This window comes from Danio rerio, chromosome 18, assembly GCF_049306965.1.
Source record: "Danio rerio strain Tuebingen ecotype United States chromosome 18, GRCz12tu, whole genome shotgun sequence".
Taxonomy (NCBI): domain Eukaryota; kingdom Metazoa; phylum Chordata; class Actinopteri; order Cypriniformes; family Danionidae; genus Danio; species Danio rerio.
Window position 1 is genome coordinate 29,010,951 of NC_133193.1, and position 19,650 is coordinate 29,030,600.

At 35.7% G+C, this 19,650-nt stretch overlaps 1 protein-coding gene across 1 annotated transcript in view; it reads left to right on the plus strand.

Moving 5' to 3' along the window:
* The first annotated feature begins 2,193 nt into the window (after positions 1–2,193).
* The window catches only part of cd82b (CD82 molecule b), a 55,854-nt gene continuing 38,397 nt past the window's right edge, over positions 2,194–19,650 (plus strand). The window contains 1 exon segment of the mRNA NM_212663.1: positions 2,194–2,290. The gene's annotated coding sequence lies outside the window, so the exon portion shown is untranslated.

The window sequence follows — 19,650 nt, forward strand, 5'->3', positions numbered from 1 at the left end:
CTGCCACTCAAATTTGTTTGTTTTTTGTTGTTAAATATAAAGCCTCCACCTACAAACACACACGCACACACACACACACACACACACACACACACACACACACACACACACATACATACATATGAAACCGGTGTACCCGGATGAAACCCACGCGAAGGAAGGGAGAACATGCAAACTTCACATAGAAACGCCAACTGAGCCAAAGTTCGACCCAGCGATCTTCTTGCTGTGAGGCGACAGCACTATCTACTGCGCCACTGCCTTGCCCATATATATATACACACACACACATGCATACATATACATATATATATATATATATATATATATATACATACACACACACATATATATGTATGTGTGTACAGTGGCGCAGTAGTTAGTGCTGTCGCCTCACAGCAAGAAGGTCGCTGGTTCGAACCTCGGCTCAGTTGGCGTTTCTGTGTGGAGTTTGCATGTTCTCCCTGCCTTCGCGTGGGTTTCCTCCTGGTGCTCTGGTTCCCACCACAGTCCAAAGACATGCGGTACCGGTGAATTGGGTAGGCTTAATTGTCTGTAGTGTATGAGTGTGTGTGTGAATGTGTGTGTGTATGTTTCCCAGAGATGGGTTGTGGCCGGAAGGGCATCCGCTGCGTAAAAACTTGCTGGATAAGTTGGTGGTTCATTCCGCTGTGGCGACCCCGGATTAATAAAGGGACTAAGCCGGCAAGAGAATGAATGAATGAATATATATATATATATATATATATATATATATATATATATATATATATATAAAATAAAGTATTTAATCTTGAGTTGCTAACGAAAATATTCTTTTTTTTCTATTTGGTCTTGGTTATAACTATAATAAAATGAAATAAATTAAACTAAATAAAAATAAAACATTGGTTAAAATCAATCAAAGGAATATACAGTAGTAAAACTTACAAAAACATAAACCAATTCAAACAAATAATGAAACTGCAATAGTTCCCCAGTTCTATTAAAATAACATTGCTTTGGTTTCAGTTATGGGCTTATGTTGCATTAAAGTCATTTGACCTTGCTGCACTGTAACCCATTAAAAGTATTCTAGGAACTGCATTGTATTGGTATTTCTAAGATGTGTGCCTTCTTGAGCATTTATATTTGTAAATAAATATCCCCTAAACATTATCTACAACTGTTCAATAGTAAATATTTATGTTTGCAATTAAACGCAGCTCCAGTTTATTTATTTATTTTTTTTAAGAATTATTATTTTTTCTTTTAGGTTATTACCTCCAATACAACTGAAATGAAAACGAAAAGGGTCTAACCAGTGATTTCACAAGCTTCATTGTGTCTGAGATGATGCATCATAAAGGCTGCATTCAGATATTATTGGCTGAAACAACAACTTAGCAGCCTAAGCTTTTTTTAAATTATATATATATATATATATATATATATATATATATATATATATATATATATATATATATATATATATATATATATATATATATAAATTTATTTTTAGCATGGTTGTTTCCCCTTTTGGCCGGAGGAGGGCAGTGTTGCACATGCCATCCATCTATCGATTAATTTTTTATCATAATTATTTTTTTTTTGCAACAATTGGTCAGACTTTCACAGTATTTTAGTAGAGAAAATCCCTTCAGCAGAGTAACTTAATTACATTTTACTGTATGTGAAGCGACATGTCTAGCTAATTAATTTAAACATAATTTAACAGACTTTAATCTTAAATTTTATAATAATAAAAAAGTAACGTTATAGAAACTATATAGAAAAAATACCCCTAAATTCTAAAAGACTTTGAACCAGATTTTGCTGTGACACAATCCAGAAAGCTGGATTATCAACACGTTAAGATCTTAAATATTTAAGTATTTACACAAAATGCTAGCTGTGAAAGGATCCTTAGCGAGGAGAGTTTAGAATTATTTCGTTTGAAGCTGTAAAGCAGCACGTGTGGTGGTGAAGTCAGTTTACAAACTATTATCTAACAAACTATTTGACACTCCTGTCATTAAAACATTTAATAGCACTGACTGCTCGAGTTTGGTTTGTTTAATAAATAGTAAATGCATACTTTTAAAGTAGTGGGAGTAACTTCCAATGGCGGGGTTTGGCGGAAACTGGTCATCATGATAGTGATCATAAGCGGCTGTTCGTCTGGCTAGTAAAGGGTTAATGTGGTTTCTCGTGAGCTGCTCTCTTTTTGTTCAGACTGTTAGTAGCACAACAGCGAACTAACTGACAGCTGCTCCACGGATCTTCGCTGCGACTTGACACAAAACAGGTAAATGATTTCCCTTTTATCAATAAAATGGTAAATACAGATTATAGTAAAGTGATTTAACTTGCTGCTGGCTTGAAGTAGTGCCAACACGTAAAGCTACTAACTTTTTAGTAGGTCCTGATGTGACGCTTCTAGCCCTGGTATAGCTTTCTGTCATGTAAAACTAGTTTGGTGGAAGTTGTTGCAGTGTGTTTTCTACTTTGTATTCAGCTTTAAATGTCCGCTGATGTGGCACTGGCAGCTTGCACAGTTTGTAATGCGTTCTTGAAGTTACCGCTGAATTTACAGCGACTTACAGCAATACGCTTATACGGCACACACGCGCAGCTGTGGTTATTAAATGACGGTTGAGCTTCTTTAGAAACTGGGAGTCTCTTTATGAACAAGTTGTCTTCGTGTTACTATACCGAGGCTGGTTGGTATTAAAAAGAAGCGTTCTAGCAGCTTATGCACGTGTTTTGTGTTATCCTCACAGTCCCGCTGCACCTCCAAATATTAGGGAACTATAAAATTGTGATTGAGGCCTGAGTTTTAATAGAAGTCGACCAAATGTTATAGAAAGTCATGACAATGTTTGTCGTGAGTTTTACTAAATTTACGATTCAATATGTTCCATATGGTATTCCCCATATGGTTTCTCCGTCTTAAAAAATGTTTTAACACCAACATTGTAATTCATTTACTTCAATATATTGTCCTATTGTTATTTCTCAGACATGATTTGTTGCATGTTATGATATAAAGTTTTCTTATTTGTCAAATAAAACTGAATTGAAATGCAGACAACAAATCTGATGTAAACCTTTCTCACCATTTGTTTAAATAACATTAGTTATACACATTTTTATATTAATAAATTAATGCTTTGACTGAGCTCTTTCATAGCCTTTTTTCAGCTAATAAACATTTTCCAGCAGAAGCTGAAATCTTACAATTCACAAAAGTATTGCAGTCAGTTTCAAAGTGTTCGGTCACTGTAGTTTTTTATATAGAACAAAAAGATTTATCTCTCACATATTGTTAGTGCCTGTTTGACTTCCACGTTTTACAAAATATTTTTATTATATAATTATAATTGCAAAGATGCGAATTAGACTTTTGCCAAAACTAGAATATTCCATAAAACATGTATGAATACAACTGAAATCCCTTTAAGGCAAGTCATTTCACTTGGCGGCCATCTTTGAAACGCCTCTCAGGCAGTAAGCTCGGGCATTCTGTTTGAATAGGAAAACATCAAATTGTTCAAAATTGTTTGCCAAGCTTAAAACTACATTCATATTACAAATAACAATTAACTGTATGTTTAGTTTAATTTGTAAATGATCGAATCAGACAAAATTTGCCGAAGCTCACGTCTGGTCCAAGCCCCTCCTCTGGAGAATCGTCCATCTATAGCGATCGATGATTGGTGTTCCTCGGTCTTTATTGGCCATATTGGCACCATACACTTTTCATAATTCAAAACTATACTATTGACATGTCTTGCGTATTCTATAGTCTTTGGTAAAACACTGAGCAAGAATGTTCTGGATGTACTGTACCACTTTAATGATGGACTTTGGCTAAGGGATTTTAGAATGACAAAAACATGGTTGATTTGCTGGATTGTCTGTTAATGCCATGCCACATCCATTAAAGCTGTTTATGTTATCACAAGATCTGTTAAAACAAAATCACATGCTTTTTTTTTATCAACTTGCTGGAATTTACGTTTCCATTATAGTTTATGCTCATTAATGCACAGAATTATGGATTATCGATATGAAAGATACATCAATGCTGCCTTTAAAATTTGATTAGAAGAAGGTACCTCCAGAGACCAGATATGGAGGAGAATTTAGATTATAATGTGCTTTGGTGCAATTCTGCTTTGGGATGTAGTCATATTTTCCGTTAGCACACAAACATTTGGAAAACTTTGTACATGCGTCACATGTCTTTCATTGCAATGGGCAGGAACCCCCAATCTCAAACTTGAGACAGTCAACCATCAATTTGACATTAAATTGCATGCATTTTATGCTAGTAAATTACTTAATTAGCACTCATCATGTGTATTGTCTCTTCTTGTTGAATCACTGAATGCCTCGATTTAAAGTTGCTTTGGACAAAAGCGTCTTCTAAATAACAAAATGAAAATGTAAGTCACTTGTACTAAATGTTGATTAGAATAACCTGTTTAGCAAGATTCTTTTCAAACTTCATCACAGCACAGTGTGGCCTGAACAAAAAAGCAAAGTATTTAACAAACACATTCTGGGATATTATTAGGGTCACTGCTCTGCTGTCAGAACGGTGACATCTGTCTATAATGAAAGCACAGATGTGGAAATGGGTCAGAATTGAGTTTGGGCTCAGCTGTAGATTATCCATGAGGTCCATAAAAGGTTAAAGCTGGCAGACCTCCCAGGACGTGTCTCTGACTGGAATGAGCCAGGATACAGATGTTCCTCTGCTTTTACTTGTCTTTTTCCTTGCTGGAAAACTGATGCTTTTTGGAGCCAGCTAAAAATGGGATGCCACTGTGTTTTCGAGAGCCGCTTTGCCAAGACAGGCCCACAGCAGAAACTTAATAGGCAGCTCTATTTCATAAGGGAAATTTAGGTTTGGGGGAGCTTTCTAAAAAAAGGTTTTATGTGCAACAACATTCCATGTTGGAAACCAGTAAACTTGTTGTAACTTTGCTTGCATGTGTAAGAACACGCTGCACTTGAAGATGCAGTTTTCAATTAAATGTTTTGTTTTAGATGTACTGTAAGCATAGTTACGAGGTGTTTTAGTTGGTGTTAATTATTCTATTTAGGTTTTTCTCAGTCTTTCTATTTAACTGTGGGGTTGGACATTTAAATAAAGATTCTGGATTTGGAGACATCCATAAAAATCCCCAGCATCAAGTAAAAGTGCAACCGACAGCCACATTTAAAGTAAACATCAAGTAGATTTCACAGTTTTATTGAATATTGCAGTATATTTATTTTTGGACATTTGTATTAATTATATATATTTTTAGTTTTATTATTATTATTATTATTATCTTTTTTTTATCATTCATTCATTTTTTTTCAGCTTAGTCCCTTTATTAATCTGAGGTTGCCTCAGCAAAATGAACCGCCAACTTATTTAGCTATTGTTTTACATAGCAGACACCCTTCCAGCTGCATTCCATCACTGGGAAACATCCATACACACTCATTCACACACATACACTTCGGACAATTTAGCTTACCAAATTTATCTATACCACAGGTCTTTGGCCTTGTGGGGGAAACCAGAGCACATGCAGGAAACCCACACCAACACGGGGAGAACATGCAAACTTCACACAAAAAAATGCCAACTGACCCAGCAGAGGCTCAAACTAGCTACCTTCTTTCTGTGAGGCGATTGTGCTATCCACTGCACCATCATCATGCCTATATTAGAATTATTATTGTGATGATGTACAGTAGATGTAGTATTAGTAGTAGTATTTATATTTTTTATGTATCTTCATGGGTCAGACGTTATTGGCAAAATGTTACCAAAATAAATACATTGTTCATCAGAACTATTGTCAAATATGAAAATTCATTAAATGAAGTGTCAATTTGTGACATATGCAATATGCAGGTTGTATGCATGCTGCTTTTCCCCCCTAAAGCTAACTCTGACAATTCATCACATATTTCTGTTGAGCCAGTAGCCAGTCCGAAGTGTTAAGCCACATTGAAAATGGCAGCATTTTGAGTGTGCACACATTCACTGACTGAATTCTGCCCTCTCACAAACTTATCATAAACAACAGCATTGAAACTATTTAAATGTATTATGCAGATGTAGTTTTGAAACACTATGCTTCAGATTAGCATCATGGATTGGCATGTTTAATATAACAAGATTACAGTGTGCCACTGTCTACACAAAAAACATATTCTATTAAGTAACATTAATAATTAAATATTATTCAGTGTTCAATTAAAGGGACGGGCAACCTTTCAATCACACAAGAGCTACTAAATAACATCTAATCACAATAATTCAATACGTTTCTAATGGTCATAAACAAATCTGATGTTCACCAACAGCAGATTTGACACTGCATGATACATATTTGTCTTTCCATAGCTTGAGTAAGGAGAATTGTTTTATCATTTAGGAAATATTTTAGATTTGTTGAATGTGATAGTTATCAAGTGCTGTGTAACAACATCAGTACCATGGTACAAAAGTGGCCCAACTTTATGCTTTCAATGACATTTGTTCTAAAAAAAACAAAAAATAAAAACTAATTTGTTCAAATAAAATGCACAAACAATATGACCTATATGTTAAAATAATATTATATTACTCTATTTGGTATGTTGTATACATTAATAATACAATAAAATCTGAAATAATTATGCCACAAACAAACCTACAAACCCATGTTTCCTATTAAGCGTGATTACCGTAAAACTATGGTAATAGTTGATAGTTTGTCTAACAAAAAGCCTTCTAACCTGATTGTAGTTGCACAAACTTTCAGTTGTTTTCTGTATCACTGTTGTTGAGAATGACGGCCTGTTTCATGTAAGAGTTACTGTACATTTAGCTGTCAGGTAATTAGGTCAAGATTATTTGAAGTACCCGGATGAAACTGTGTTGTTAATTTTACTGCTATCTGAGAATAATATACCTTGAAATGTCATAACTGAACAAAAAGCATCAATTATTCCAGAGAGCTCTGTAACAATTGCCTTTATAATGGTTCACTGGGTGATTTGCATTGAAAAACTTTACTTATTTCAAACTTCTAGGAATTTCTTTCTTCTGTTGAACATAAAAGAAGATATTTTGTAGAAAAATTAAAACCTGTAGCCATTGACTTCCATAGTATTTGTTTTTCTACAATGGAAGTCAATGGTTACAGGTTTTCATCTTTTTCATCTTCTTTTCAACAGAAGAAAGAAAGTCATAATGGTTTGGAACCATGTAATGGAGAGTAAAAAGTGAATTCATAGTTGAGAGAACTGCCCCTTTAAATGCTTCTCACTGGGTTTCAAAGTGCTGTTTAATGGTCAATTTAAACAACTTAACCAGTGAAACTCAATCACTCAGGTCTGTCATCATTTGAGCTTTGCTATTTTATTAAACTGAGCTGATAAATTTTAAAACGACTAATGCTGTTTTGCTTCACTCTTAGTATTTTTACTGATGTATATTATACTCCGTAGGATTTCATTGTTTATCAGCTTGACATTGTTTATCATCAGTCACATCCCCGTAAGCTGAGTGATTTAATCAAAGGCGATTTCAATGAGCATTTTATAAGTAAAACTGGTTTTGTAATCAGTAGTATGTCTCTGTTCTTTCAGATCGAACAGAATTTACTGCGCAGTGCCATAGTTCACTAAAAATCCAGACAATATAATTGTGAGAAAATAAAATTGTAGATGATCATTATGCGACAGCAGTTTGTGAAGCTTCTCCATAAACTATGACTTTGTGTAGTAAATATTGCTGTTTGTTGTGCAATCTTAGGGCACCTCATGATTTGATTTAATTTGATTAGGATTCAGAGTGATGCGATACAATTAGAAAACGATTATCAATGCATCTGTTGTTTTAATACAGATTTAGTTTTTTTTTCACTATTTTTTTTCCTAGACTTTTAAAGCAAAGTAACTTTAATAACCCATATTGACTTCTAAGGTGCTAGTTATGAACTGATGGAGGTGATTTGGCATGTTGACAACTAAATTACAAAAAGCTAACAGTAAATGAACTGCCTGTATGGCAAAATACTTGAGTTAATTATTTTCTGAACCACTGACAATATAATAATGCTCTAACCAACATTCTCCTGTTGTGTACATGAGCTATGTAATCCTACAGACAAGCACAAACAGATTTCATACAAAAATAGAGGATTCTGTAGCTCTCACAGAAAAATAATGATTGTGCACAGCATATTTTAAATGACCAAATAGTATTACAAATTCACAAATAAAATCTAAGACTTTATGACTTTGACTGAAACAAAATCATGAGTATAGGATTGTAGTGAATGGAAACATGGAGGATAGAGGCTAGTTAAAAACATGGCAAGTGAACTATTATTATTAAAATCATAGCCTTGTGGTCAGTGTTTTAATTTTTTTACAGATCTGTACAATGGATATAATATGCTGTTTTGATGGTGTTTGATATAGAGAAAATCATGATGATCATTGCAATTGTCTTGTGCTTGGTTCACACGATAGACAGAGCACTCCACCACTTGCGACTCATGGGCTGTTTTTCACCACTCAATTTTTCAGCTCGATTTGGATTGTTGACGTTCCCAGAGTAAACTCATTTGAGTGGAACTCCACATGTTTATGGCAAACTGCCTGCCCTTTAACTTAATTGAAGTAAAGCAGTTCCGTAGACTAACTTTTAAGGCTAACGGTGCTAGTCTGATTTTGCACGTCACCATCATGCATCTTTTTGTGCACATCACAGACTGTCCTGCTACTACACTTCTTTAGTGTTTTGCTTTCCATCATCATCACGTTATCAAATATCATTCAGGAATAGAAAGTTGAATTTTGAGAATCAATTCACAATTATCCAAGTTTGCATTGCAGTGTATCGTTTTTCCCCACCCCTATTAAAATTACCACATTCAAGTCAAGTTCTTAAAAAAATCTGTGATGTATACTGTAGTGTGTTTTATTAGACACATTGAATCAGTGAAGTTTATTCAGCAACTATAGAAAGTTCAAGTGATTTCTTCTTCTGGCTTTGGAAGGATATTTACTAAAGATCACGGAACAGTGCTTTTCTGACAGATTTCCCATGACTGTCACAGCTTAATCATGTTTGCAATTTTCCTTTCAGTTTATCATCCATTACTTACTCTACATTTTTTACACCTGTTTTAATAATTCCACTCGGATGTACATCACAATTCGATACACTTGGATGTATACTGTATTTCAGGGCTATTCAATTGGCGGCCCACGGGCCAAATCCGGCCCCCGAGGCACTTTGTTTCGGCCCTCCAAACAGTGTGACCAAGGCATCCTAAATAAATTTAGTTCAGTCGACAAACGGCCGCCATAGTTTTAAAGTTACGTGTGTCTGTTCAATAACAGCACAAGCTGCAGTTAAAGGCAGCACAGAGCATGAGTCATCATAAGCGAGTGGTGCGGTCAGCCGAAAACATGTTTGTAGAAAAGACTATTTGTACAATGCACTGATATCGTTAATAGGGATGCAACGATTAGCCGATTTCACTATTAACTGCGCTTTAATTTATCACTGTTTATTAATCGTAAAGTCTTCTCTAAGTCGCATTTCTGTTGCACGGAACGAAACCGCTGCAAAATGCCAAATTGCCTGTCCGCTAGTTTTAAGTTTGAAGTACACCGAAGCTAATATGCATGCACACAGGATTAACTATAGCAGCGGTCATTCCCATATCACGTCTTTTCCGCTTGCAAGTTTGTTATTTCTAAAGTAAGAATATATGACAATATGTGGGCGTCAGCGGAGCGTCGCACTTGCGTCTTTTTGGGCGCACGCAGTAGAAAACATCCCACGGTGAGTTTTGCATGCCTTTCAGTGCAATGTAAAGAAAAGATATGTTAGAAAAATTATTATTAAATCGATTATGTATGCATGAATGCAGATGAAAACGACAGTTAATCTAAATAGCTACTTACCTAATATAAAGCTTGACTTTACATTAGACGTGATAACAGTGAAACTTGATTATTCTTCAGACTATATAATCGTACAACCAAAATCTATAATTGTTGCATCCCTTATTGTTATGCAGTTTAAACATATGAATGTGTCTGAATGTAGAAGAAGCCTACTTCAGCCTACTTCACCAATGCACTGCTTTTGTTGTGCTCTGCAATACAACATTTGAATCTTTGTAAAAAAAAAAAAAAAGTCTATTGTACAATGAAATAATATTATGTAGTTTCAAAATACAATATATTAACATTTTAATGTAGAAAAAGCCAACATGGGTGTCTTAAGGAGCAAAAATATACAGCATATGGCCTCTTATATGCTGTTGTGTCATCACTCATATAGCAAGTCACTCTCCGGCCCTTCGTTTGGGATACTTTTCATGAACCGGCCCCCATGACAAACTAATTAAATAGACCTGCTGTATTTCAATCATAATACACAGAACAAAGTATTGTTACTTGATGACTTAAAAATAAAAACAGTTGTTTTTAAACTGAAGTGATCAAGTATCTCTGTCAGGCAAAGATGGCAAAAAAATGTATGTCCAATGCTTATTTTGCCCAATGCAGCATGCCAAATATACCTGATTTGTTCAATGTGATGCACGAAGGAAAAATTACTTCACAACAGATTCTTTGTAAATGTAAATAGAAATGCAGCAATTTTGAGTACTCTACAGGAAAGCTTAACTTCCTAAAACTCTAAGAGACATTTTTTTTTGTGTTTGCATGGAATGATAGAGCCCAATAAACACACTGTTAAATATAGTGCAGGAAATGTAGTCGATGCTGTAGTGGATAATTGTTTCCCCCTGTGATTGTAATGCTTGTGATGTGGCTGTTGAAGACCCCGCTCTCGTTGACCACCTTGCTGGAGGCCTGAGAGGGGGAGACTCATGGGTAACTGGGGCGTGAGACTTTGTTTCCCCCCCCTTTTAGTGAAGCATTGACGCTGTCACAATTATGGTCGCCCTTAAAGTATAAAAGATGTTGGCTGGGGGGAAATCATAGGGTTATGTAAAAATAGAGTCTTGTGTGACCCAGAAAGGGGTGAGTTATTACTTGGTTAGTAATTTGGGTCTTTGGGAACAGCTTAAATTACTAACAAACTCAAAAAGCCATAGTTGGGGATGTTTGAACTGTCTATTTATGGGGATCATTTAAACTTGAGAATGTGAGGCAAGACGTTGCAGATGAATAGGTTAAAAATGAATGATAATGATTGCTGTGATCATGCGTTTGCAGTTGCTTGATTACATTAAAGAGACTGTATGTCCATGTATTATAGAATTTGTTTATATTTGCCAACAGTGAATTATTTCATTAACAGTGCACTAATTTGTAAATGATTCTAGCCCAAAAAATCTAAACGCTGGATGAAGTCACATACATTTTTTTTTATATCCAATGCTTTTACAGAGGAGATTTGAGGATTATCTTTTTATCATTCCGTAATTCAGAAAATGCTGTGTATGAATTAGGGCTGCACAATGTATAATTTGCTAACGATATCACAATATGTGTCTCCGCAATAGTCACATCGTAGGAAATGCAATGTTGAGTTGGGATTATAGTTGATCAGCAGTTGAGAATAAATGGGAATTGTGGAGTCATTGCGAACCAAAACAGAGTGAAACTTTGTCATTTGCATGTAATTCTCATAATTTTAACCAGCCCTGTAAAACCACCGAGTCGCCATTATTGGTATAGGATCCGATCATAGCGGCCGCCCGAAACATGCTTCATAATAGTTAACTTACTAACACCAGAGTACACAGAACCCGGTTTTCAACAGTGTTATTCAGACACCTCACCCCGACGAATGCCTTGTTGTAATTGTGCAGATTCCAGAAGCACTCGAACTACACAAGGCTGGGCTATAATACGGAGGTATTTTTGGCAAAAATAAACTTCAACCACTGACTTTTTACAGTTTCATCTTTGGGTAGAGAAAATAACACTAGCTCTTGCTCACACTTCCACTAATATCCAGCTGAGCATAGCATCTTCATGACACATGACTTCAGGATCTGTTTGTCTTTCCTCTTCTTATTTGTTAGTGGGTGGGACCGCAGGTTTCAATTTTCCCAGGTTCACACGCGCAACAATTGGGCAGGCCTTATTTTTCATATCGACATCATGCTGAAACAGCTAAAGACTCGTTATCAAGACGATTTATTTGAAGCGCTATGAATCAAATCTTTTATAGATGAATCAATAGTTTTAACCATTGTCCACTTTCAGATTTAAGCCTTAGCTGGATATTTCACTTTACTTAGCGCTGTGTTACACATTACATGGAAGGTCATTCTCAAAAACCCATAAAAGGGGCTCTTTAATGTGGAATAATTTTACTGAATTATAAATACAGTAAATAATGTACATTTTCATTTTACATTTAATTATGTAATCTCTGTGCCTGAAAACCATTAAGCACTCTTTATTGTATTTTTTCTTAGCTCTATTGTAACTATTGTTGCTTGCAATTTGTTGTTATTATTATTTTATACATAATTTACACCTTTAAAAAATCACCCTTTCACTCTAAATGAATGATTCCCCCCAAATAGAGCGATATAAAGCCATCTGCTGAAATTGTATTTATATTGCAATATACATGACCGAAAACTAAATATTGCAATGTCAGATGTTTCTAGTATCGTTCAGCCCTAATATAAATGAAATGAAACTGTAAAGTGTAGAATTTTGTCCCTTTAATGTTCAACAAAAGAAACTCTTTAAAGTTGCATGTTTCTTTACATTAGACTGAAAAAAATGGTTTCAAAACTTAGTTCAAAAATCTAAATTTTAATAAAAAGAAAGTGTTTTTACACTTAAAAAAGCATTTGATTGAAACTTGAAGTCAGTTGTGTTAGGCGTGCTCTTGGATTCTATGCAGAATATCTTATGATAATAGTCTTTAATGTATTTACCTTAATGTTGGTTAATTAAAGGTTTCTTGCTCCTCCTTTCATTGAAGACTGCATATTTTCACTGCTCCTCTCATTAATGGTCTCTTAAGTTTTTTGCTCCAGATATGTAGAGCGGTGCCTCTGACACAAGAAATAAACTAGTAATATGCACCCATCCCCCCTATAATTTCCTGTCTGCTTGCTATATTGTCTGTATTTAAAAAATCTAAATAACAGCGTACTGCCTTGAGAACACAAAAAGATTGCAGTAACAGTATTTAAAGCATAACTGAAAAAGTAATCATTTGTTACAAAGTAATCAAAATTTGACAGTCATGCAATATTTTTCTTAGCGATTTATATATTGCGATATAAATACAATTTTACCAGCTGACTTACTGTAAATGGCTCTATTTGGAAAGTCATTCATTTAGATTCATTGGGAGGATTTTGTAGGGCACTGAAATAAATATATCTCCATGCAAACACAATGGAGCAAATATTAAAGTGAAATAAACAATGCTTTGTGGTTTTCAGAAATTAAACAATCAAATGTAAAATAACATTGCATAGTCTTCATTATGTAAATTTATCTTTATTAATTTCCCAGTACTTGGTTATGGCTGCAAGGCCATCCACTGCGTAAAACATGGAATAGTTAGTGGTTCATTCCGCTGTGGCGACCCCTGATAAATCAGAGACTAAGCCGAAGGAAAAAAAAAATATATATATATTTATTAACCTTCTTTATTCACTATTAAAATACTTAAAAACTCTCTTAAATTCTTTCTACTTACAAGATTAAAGGTAAAAAAAGACTTGTAGACAAATACTTTGCTTCTGTCAGGAAGCATTGATTGATTGTTATGCATGTTGACATCCCATGTTTAAAAAAAAAAAAAACTAAAGTAAAGTTCTGTCAAGTTCTTTGTCAAATAAACAACAGTAAAAGAACTCTGGCTTGGGGAACTTATTTGTCTATAGTGATTATCCTGGATTAAATTTCTGGTCATGTGATCTATAGTAAGTATCTCCCATCAGCAGTGTAAAGCTTGCATGGGTGTGCTCAGATGCTCCTTTGTTGTAGTGCTAAAAGCCTGGGATAGGACAGCTTTTGTCTATTGTATGCAACGAAGCAGCATGGCATCATTGTATTATGAATTGGATGTTGTGACTGACCAGAGAAAGGAGACATCTGCACAGTTACAGTAGATATTAGTAAAGAGAACTTGACATTAGTTTCCACATCGCAGAGCTACTTCCTGCAGCATTAAGTGTCGCACTAAAAAGTGTAATAGACTACGCCATAAAGTGTCACATTTTTCTTACCACAAAGTGTGTGCACTCCCTTTAATGGTATTGATTGAAACAGATCCTAATGTACTGTGGCAAAACTTTAGAACTGGATGAAGATGTACTCTTTTCCCCATTTTGTTCTGCCCTTTTAAGCAAATAGAATAAGATGCCATGTGTCCCAGGAGACAAATTTAGTTTAACTTTTATGCTCAAATTCAAAAAGTTTCCACTCGTCGACTTTTAAGAAAAACTGACAATTCTGTCATCCTTCACTCATTCTTCTTTTATATTTAGAAGAAAGCTGAAAACATCTAACCACTGACTTCCACAGTAATTGCTTATTCTTCTGTGGAAGTCAATGGTTACAGGTTTTTAGCTTTCATCTATAACTTACTTTCTATGATGTTCTACTTGTGATGGAGTGCTCTGGTTCAAGTGTTCCACAAACGATAAAAAAGCAAAAAAAGGTAAAAGTATATGGTCACTGTTTACTTTTCTCATGCGATTGATTTTAAAAACTCTATACGTTTGGTTAAGGGAAGGTTTTAGGTCGGTGGTTTGCTGGTGTAGTAATCTAGTTGCAAGCCTTGCCTTGTTATGCACATGTACAAGATGGAATATATCTGAAATGTCATCACAATTTCTCGGCAATTCGTAACTTTTTGGTTTAGTGGCTAATTCGTACGAATTTGTACAATCTAATTCCTACATTTTAGTATGATTTGCTCATCCCCCAATGACGGTTGGGTTTAGGAGTGGGGTTAGGTGCCACACCTCCTTTTTAAAATCGTGCAATTTCGTAAAAATTAGCCACTAAACTGGCAAAACGTAAAATACTTAGATTTTCTCATGAGATCAGGCTGGAAATGTACTACCTGACAATTGTCTTGTAATTGATCCCACCTATAAGAGCAACAAATAATAACTTCTAGTTGATGATTTGGAAAAGTGGCAGAAGGTTGATTTTTCTGATGAATCATCTGTTGAACTGCATCCCAATCATCCAATAAAAATACTGCTGAACCCACATGGACCCAAGATCCTTACAGATTCTCCAAAAAAAAAAACATGGTTTGAGGTTACATTCAGTATGGGGGTGCGCGAGAGATCAGCAGAGTGGATGGCAACATGAACAGCCTGAGGTATCAAGTAGAGTTTTTTTCGATACTGGTGCTAAATCGATACTTTTAAAACGGTACCGGTGCCAAAACTGTGCCTGAACCGATACCTTTTAGCCATAAAATTAATCGACAAAAAAAAATATATTTTATCATTTATAATTGAACAATATAAATATATATTTATAATACGTTTAAAGTAAACATCAGTTCATATTTTATATATGAATTGCATTAATATATTTCTTTTCTCATTTTTTTGGTAGCATAAATGCAAGATTTGCATTATGCTTTTAACATTACATTAGCTTACTACTAACCTGTGCAAAGGCTGTCATCAAAATCAGGGAACACTTTTTTTGGGGGGGGGGGGGGGGGGGGGGGGTTTGGGGCTTGTGACTACTTTTACATGGACATCAGTGATCTAATGATTTGCCTTAATCTGAATAAGACAATAATATGATTCAGGTAATTACATGAGTTGCTTTTTGAATGTTACATTCATGATTCCCTACATGTTCTAGCACATACTGTAGATCAGTAACATCATTGTGTCACCAGCCTAATGTTTACTCCGCAGTTTGTGTCTGTGGTCATTTAAGATCACTGTTTACGTAGTAGACTTATGATCAGAGTATATTGTCTTAATCATAATAAAATCAGAGTATTGGTGTCCAAGGGTGTCACAATCCTCCAAATCCTCGATTCAAATACATTTTTGATTCTAAAGTCACGATTCGATTCGATTTTCGATTATGAATAATTAATTAATTAATAACTAATTAATTATTAGTAGCCTACCGTTTAAACTACCTGACTTGCATGGTCATTGTTTTACCCATAAACAAATCATACAGTAAATGAATAAAGGTAAGTTACACACACAATTACCACCTGTCAATCACTTTTTCTGCGGGACTTGTGAATAGGCAGTGATCTGTGTCGTTATAATGGCGTCAGTAAAAAAGACGCACAACCAACAGAAACCAGCCAACAGTATCTGAGGTGTTCGCTAAAATGACTAAGTACTTGTGTGAAAGTAAAAGATGGAAGCAGTCTACTGACTCGATGACTGCCTTGACCCGCTGTCTCGAGCGCATGACAATGTGTGTGCGTCTGTGTCTGTGTGTGAATGAGTGTGTGTGTGGTCATGTGATGTGCGTTTTCAGCGGTAGTGAGGAAGGAGGGCTGCTCAGAAATGCTACACGCCAGTGTGGATGTGGATCGTTGTCGTTCTAAAATGCCATTTAAAAACAAAGACATATTAGTGTAACCGTAATACGTACATAGCAGAGCTTGCAAACTGTGTTTTTTTTGTCGACAACACGAACGTTGTCAACATAACTGACTGGAAATCCAAAATACTTCCACACCGGCGACTTCATTGAAAGAGGAGAGGGTTTAAGCTCTGTCGACGGGTCTCCTGCATCTGCAGTTTAACAAGCACTTCAACAAGCATGTTTTTTCCCACTTGGCAAGCCAAGCTAACATGACATGGGGGCGAGGCAGCATCGACGATTCTATTTTTTGATTCGATAATCGAAGTTGAGCATAAATTTCGATCTATTTCGATTAAAAATCGAAATCGTGACACCCCTATTGGTGTCTATGTAAACATACTTAGATAATGTGCCAGATGATGTCACAAGCTGTCAAAGACAGTCCATTCCTCACCTTTAAGTTGATTCCATGAGCCGTCATATTTCATAAGTTTAACATGTTTCTCCCTCACATGCAACTTTTGTAAAACATCTGCTGCATGTTGGTGTGTCAGAATCCTTACTTGTAAAATATAGTCATACTTTATAATGCTTAGTTTAAGCAAATTAGATTAACGTGATCATGCGTATTGATGAAGTGAGTCACTCGCCGCATGCGCCGTACTGTGCGCTTTGCCTTTTATAAGCTAACAACAAACGCCTGACATCGCAGATATCCGTATCCCTCAAAGATGTTTAGAATGAAACATTTAGAGATAGTGTAACACAACGCTTACTTATGTGTGCCTTTAACGCACCCTTTTGTGCTTCTTAAGGGCTTCAGTGGATGCGCTGCTCAAAGCCACGGCACGGCGCGCACATGACAGTTGATCACACACCAGATGTGCACATTCGCATGTTATTTAAAATGAAACTATTCAGATGGCGCTCTGTGGCATTGCAGAAATATAAACAGTCATGAGTCGTGCCTGGGCGTCGCAGACAGCCGCTGACTTGCGAATTCATGGTACTGTGCACCGCTGAGCGACGCCTCTGGTGCGCGCACTGCTTTACGTTCTTGTTGCAGCACTGAAATTTGGCACCGAAATTCATATGCTGATTTGAACCGGTGCATACCAGTTCCAAAGGTTCCGGTACCATAATTGCACCGGCTTTCTGTAGTCAACCCTAGTATCAAGACATTTGTGCTGTCCATTACTTTACAAAACACAGGAGAGGTCAAAATCTGCAGCAGGATAGCGCTCCTACTCATACTTCAGCCTCCACTTTAAAGTTTCTAAAAAGCAAAGAAGGGCAAGGTGATCCAGGATTGGCCAGCCCAGTCACCAGATATGAATATTATTGAGCATGTCCTGAATAAGATGAAGGAAGAGGCATTAAAAATGAATCCAAATAATCCTGATGAACTCTGGGAGGTCTGGAAGAATGCTTTTCCAGATCCCTTTTTAATAAGTTATTTGAAAAAAATTCAGAGAAATACCCAATATTCATTCTTCTTCCACTGCACCATGACTTTATAATCTATACTGCACATTATTTTTTGTTAAGTGACAAGACTTTTTTTCTTTTTTCCTAATTAAATAATAAAAAATTAGGCATGATCTTATTTTATTTAGGTAAAATAGGCCCGTATAAGATTCTGACGGTATGATAACCTTGGAAAAAAATATCACAGTTTCACAGAATTGTGATTACTGCTCTAAAATATGTTTTTTTTAAATGTCTTGGTATAAAACAACAACTTTTAACGCTTGAACACAAAATATTTTATTTAAAATATTTTGGAACCTTAAATGAATCATTGACTTCTGCTGATGTTATTCTAACGTGACATAGCGCATATGAGATAAATTACGTCAGTACGTTATAAACGATTATGATCTATTACTGGACTGGTACCAAATTGTTTCTGTCTGCATCGCGGTGCACCAAAGAAACAATTAATTTTGACACCCCTACCTTGAAAATGGTTATCCTCCCATGCCTACTTCTTATACCAAATGATCAACTATAAGTCAAGTTAGTATTGCTTGTTCTTAAAACTTGAATAGGCCATGTACAACAAAACTTATTTTGGTGTCATATTTTAGATTTGCAAAAATATATTCAGTAGATTCTATATTCAACAGCTTCTAGTAGATTTGTCATCTGAAACATGCAAAGAAATGTACTTCGATCAATACATATTATGTTTTGCGAAAATATAGGAGGAGGCACATATTTTTCCATTGAGTTAGGTTGCCAGTTGGTGCAAGCATCACTGCAGCCCATAAACATCCAAGTGGGAGGGATAACACCGCAAGTAGGCTGGGTGATCTCAAATTGAGAGGACCAAATGCCACAAGTAGGCTGGGTTTTGGGTTGGTGTGAAGTAGCTATAGTAGACATTATTAAAATACAATAGGTTACTATAAGGTTAGGTTTAGGGCTGGGGTATGTGTAAACATTCATGAAAGCAATAGGTTGCACTCTGTAACATGTTCAAGACATTAATCAAATGAAAACTCCAGGAGGTTTGTACAGCCCTTTATAATATGAGCATTTATTTTACCCCAGTATATTCAATGGAGCTTCTGCGCTAGCCCGCTGATTCTGAAGGGCGCTTGCGAGCAAACGGCTTTTGTCTCGTTTTACGCTTGAGTAACCAAATGAATGCCAAAGTCTGTTTAACTGATTGTATTTGAATTGCATTACAACCGCGATGCTGTAAAAGGAACCATATAAAATGGAAAAAAAATCATAATAACAGGTCACTGGAAGTTTATCAGTATGGGAAACACATTAGCTCGGCATATACCCCGTTTGCTAATTAATTAGCTTGATGATTTTTCCATCATCAGGTGCACTCATTCCTGTTGGTGTCATCAATCTGGCAACTTGTGAATCATGTCTGATGAAGAAGGGTTAAGGTGGAAAAGAAAGATGTATATTGTATGACAATAGTTTTTCTCAAAAAGGCATCCAAAATTTGCTGCTTTATGACTGGATTCCGTGATTGCATGAAGTGTTTTTTAAATTGCGGAAATCATTTATAGGCCCTAGGCTACAGTTTGAATGGCTGTTGCTGCATGTTTTGATTGAGTTTGAGTTTTTACCATCATAAAC